Source organism: Mytilus trossulus, chromosome 5, assembly GCF_036588685.1.
Source record: "Mytilus trossulus isolate FHL-02 chromosome 5, PNRI_Mtr1.1.1.hap1, whole genome shotgun sequence".
NCBI lineage: Eukaryota > Metazoa > Mollusca > Bivalvia > Mytilida > Mytilidae > Mytilus > Mytilus trossulus.
The window spans coordinates 76289371-76294082 of record NC_086377.1 but is presented as its reverse complement, the minus strand read 5'-3'; the positions used below and the strand labels follow the sequence as shown (position 1 = coordinate 76294082).

Sequence of the window (4712 nt, the reverse complement as noted above, 5' to 3'; positions counted from 1 at the left end):
TCAAAACCAAAACGAGACACTGAATGACGGGATTGGGACAAGTCGGACCAGGAAAACTCGGACCAGTTTTAAAGAAACTCGGATTAGATTGAAAGATCTGACCAGTTTGAAAAACTGATTGGGCCCATTTAAGGTCGATTCTAAACAATTTCAAAGACACCTCGGAACAATGTGAAACACTAATTGGGCCCATTTAAGAACGCTTCTCAGTGGTTGATTCTAAGGGAAAAAAGGGGGCGTAGAGGATGCAAGACGCGGCCTCCCGTTTGATCGCCAAATAAATAATAAATAATTTTTCACGGTATATATAGATTTTTAGTATAAAAACGTCCGAACATTTTTTTTATTTAATTGTCTTAAAAACTGGTCCGAGTTGTCTTAAAATGATTTTGACCAACTTTCGTTGTTTAATCATGAATGCCAGTGTCTATAAAAAAAAAACCAGTCAAATGGAGCAAATTGATTCACATAAATTTGCCAATGAATATTGACTGAATGCTACCATTTCCCCAACAGGAGGATCTTTTCCTTTGTCACCCCAGTGAGGGTCTGGAATTGGGGGCAGGGGTGTTGTATCTTCAAACTGATTCACCTCAGTGAAGGTCTGGAATTGGGGAGGGGTGTCGTATCTACAAACTGATTCACCTTCAGCAGTGACAGATGCATGTAATTCAGTACAAAGAGTCACAATTTCCTTCGTCAACTTTGTGACACATGTAATTTCAGAAAGTCAATTGGCAATGTTTTTTTGTAGAATAGTATATTTGTTTTGTACAAGTTCAACTTGTATGCGAAGACAGGCTCAGTCATGTGCACTTTTCTTGTTGGCTTTATTTCCAGAAAAAATAACTAACCTGTTCCCTTGGGAAATGCGGAAATTTTCACTTCCGCATACAAAAGTCTTAACAGTTTGAACTAGCAATTCTCATCCTGCAATTATCTTTATAAAAAGCTATCCTGCAATTCGTCATCCTGCAATTGCGTTTGGAAAACTACTTGAGCGACAAATTTATTTTTCTTTAAAATCATAGCTTTTGACTTTTTTGCTCGAAAACAAGATTTATATAGAAAATAAAAGATTTGTATATCCGATTAACAAAATTTTAATTATAGTTTGCAGATTTATAACTCATGGTTACGGTTTTGTAATTAGCATTTTAAATGAAAAAAATCATTATGACGATTCAAATAAAGTATTATCTGTTAAGTCCAGGATGTGATTCGTATATACGCATGCTTAATCCACGGTTGCAATCATCAAAACTCATATTAACGACTGAAAATATAGAATTTTGATGTAAAATATTTTTTTTCATGGCATACCGACTTCAAAACTTCCATTTGAAACTGGGTCACCCACCTTCCAACCTATTGCCTCGGCAGTTCTGTATGGCTAGGGATTATAGACTCTGCTCTAAACAATAGCTATTGAATAGTACTACAGCGGGAGGGTAAAGAATTTCTGGGGTAAGCATTCTGTAAGGCCAAAAATTTCGCTCGAAACATAAAATTAAGCCATATTTGATAAAATACGCGTTGGGGACACCCACTTTCCGACCCATTGTCTCGGTTGTTTTTTATGGTTAGGGATTATAGACGCTGCCCTAATTAATAGGTATTGGATAGTACTACAACGTGAGGATAAAGAATTTCTGGTGTAAGCATTCTGAAAGGCCAAAAATTTCGTCCGTAACACGGAAAAAAAGTCAAATTTGATAAAATACGCATTGGGCACTTTCCAACCTATTGCCTCGGCAGTTCTGTATGTCTAGGGATTATAGACTCTGCTATGCACAATAGCTATTGAATAGTACTACAGCGGGAGGGTAAAGAATTTCTGGGGTAAGCATTCTGTAAGGCCGGAAATTTCGTTCGAAACATAGAAATAAAGCCAAATTCGATAAAATACGCGTTGGGGACACCCACTTTCCGACCCATTGTCTCGGTTGTTCTTTATGGCTAGGGATTATAGACGCTGCCCTAACTAATAGCTATTGGATATTACTACAACGTTAGGATAAAGAATTTCTGGGGTAAGCATTCTGCAAGGCCGAAAATTTCCTGAAAGGCCGAAAATTTCGTCCGTAACACGGAAAAAAAGTCAAATTTGATAAAATACGCATTGGGCACTTTCCAACCTATTGCCTCGGCAGTTCTGTATGGCTAGGGATTATAGACTCTGCTCTAAACAATAGCTATTGAATAATAATACAGCGGGAGGGTACAAAATTTCTGGGGTAAGCATTCTGTAAGGCCGAAAATTTCGCTCGAAACATAGATATAAAGCCAAATTCGATAAAATACGCGTTGGGGAAACCCACTTTCCGACCCATTGTCTCGGTTGTTCTTTATGGCTAGGGATTATAGACGCTGCCCTAACTAATAGCTATTGGATAGAACTACAACGTGAGGATAAAGAATTTCTGGGGTAAGCATTCTGAAAAGCCGAAAATTTCGTCCGTAACACGGAAAAAAAGTCAAATTCGATAAAATACGCGTTGGGGACTTTCCAACCTATTGCCTCGGCAGTTCTGTATGGCTAGGGATTATATACTCTGCCCTACATAATAGCTATTGAATAGTACTACAGCGGGAGGGTAAAGAATTTCTGGGGTAAGCATTCTGTAAGGCCGAAAATTTCGCTCGAAACATAGATATAAAGCCAAATTCGATAAAATACGCGTTGGGGAAACCCACTTTCCGACCCATTGTCTCGGTTGTTCTTTATGGCTAGGGATTATAGACGCTGCCCTAACTAATAGCTATTGGATAGAACTACAACGTGAGGATAAAGAATTTCTGGGGTAAGCATTCTGAAAAGCCGAAAATTTCGTCCGTAACACGGAAAAAAAGTCAAATTCGATAAAATACGCGTTGGGGACTTTCCAACCTATTGCCTCGGCAGTTCTGTATGGCTAGGGATTATATACTCTGCCCTACATAATAGCTATTGAATAGTACTACAGCGGGAGGGTAAAGAATTTCTGGGGTAAGCATTCTGTAAGGCCGATAATTTCGCTAGAAACATAAAAATAAAGCCAAATTCGATAAAATACGCGTTGGGGACACCCACTTTGCGACCCATTGTCTCGGTTGTTCTTTATGGCTAGGGATTATAGACGCTGCCCTAACTAATAGCTATTGGATATTACTACAACGTTAGGATAAAGAATTTCTGGGGTAAGCATTCTGCAAGGCCGAAAATTTCCTGAAAGGCCGAAAATTTCGTCCGTAACACGGAAAAAAAGTCAAATTTGATAAAATACGCATTAGGCACTTTCCAACCTATTGCCTCGGCAGTTCTGTATGGCTAGGGATTATATACTCTGCTCTATATAATAGCTATTGAATAGTACTACAGCGGGAGGGTAAAGAATTTCTGGGGTAAGCATTTTGTAAGGCCGAAAATTTCACTCGAAACATAGAAATAAAGCCAAATTCGATAACATACGCGTTGGGGACACCGACTTTGCGACCCATTGTCTCGGTTGTTCTTTATGGATAGGGATTATAGACGCTGCCCTAATTAATAGCTAGTGGATAGAACTACAACGTGAGGATAAAGAATTTCTGGGGTAAGCATTCTGAAAGGCCGAAAATTTCGTCCGTAACACGGAAAAAAAGTCAAATTTGATCAAATACGCATTGGGCACTTTCCAACCTATTGCCTCGGCAGTTCTGTATGGCTAGGGATTATAGACTCTGCTCTAAACAATAGCTATTGAATAATACTACAGCGGTAGGGTAAAGAATTTCTGAGGTAAGCATTCTGTAAGGCCGAAAATTTCGCTCGAAACATAGATATAAAGCCAAATTCGATAAAATACGCGTTGGGGAAACCCACTTTCCGACCCATTGTCTCGGTTGTTCTGTATGGCTAGGGATTATAGACGCTGCCCTAATTAATAGCTATTGGATAGTACTACAACGTGAGGATAAAGAATTTCTGGGGTAAGCATTCTGAAAAGCCGAAAATTTCGTCCGTAACACGGAAAAAAAGTCAAATTCGATAAAATACGTATTGGGCACTTTCCAACCTATTGCCTCGGCAGTTCTGTATGGCTAGGGATTATAGACTCTGCCCTACATAATAGCTATTGAATAGTACTACAGCGGGAGGGTAAAGAATTTCTGGGGGTAAGCATTCTGTTAGGCCGAAAATTTCGCTCGAAACATAGAAATAAAGCCAAATTCGATAAAATACGCGTTGGGGACACCCACTTTCCGACCCATTGTCCCGGTTGTTCTTTATGGCTAGCGATTATACACGCTGCCCTTATTAATAGCTATTGGATAGTACTACAGCAGGAGGGTAAAGAATTTCTGGGGTAAGCATTCTGTAAGGCCGAAAATTTCGCTCGAAACATAGAAATAAAGCCAAATTCGATAAAATACGCGTTGGGGACACCCACTTTCCGACCAATTGTCTCGGTTGTTCTTTATGGCTAGGGATTATAGACGCTGCCCTAATTAATAGCCATTGGAAAGTACTACAACGTGAGGATAAAGAGTCTCTGGGGTAAGTATTTTGAAAGGCCGAAAATTTCGTCCGTAACACGGAAAAAAAGTCAAATTTGATAAAATACGCATTGGGCACTTTCCAACCTATTGCCTCGGCAGTTCTGTATGTCTAGGGATTATAAACTCTGCTCTTAACAATAGCTATTAAATAGAACTACAGCGGGAGGGTAAAGAATTTCTAAGGTAAGCAT

At 39.3% G+C, this 4712-nt stretch overlaps 1 protein-coding gene across 1 annotated transcript in view; it reads left to right on the top strand.

The window, feature by feature from the left end:
• LOC134718317 (uncharacterized) overlaps positions 1-4712 on the top strand; it is a 402856-nt gene that overhangs the window by 179751 nt on the left and 218393 nt on the right. The gene's annotated exons all lie outside the window — the stretch shown is intronic.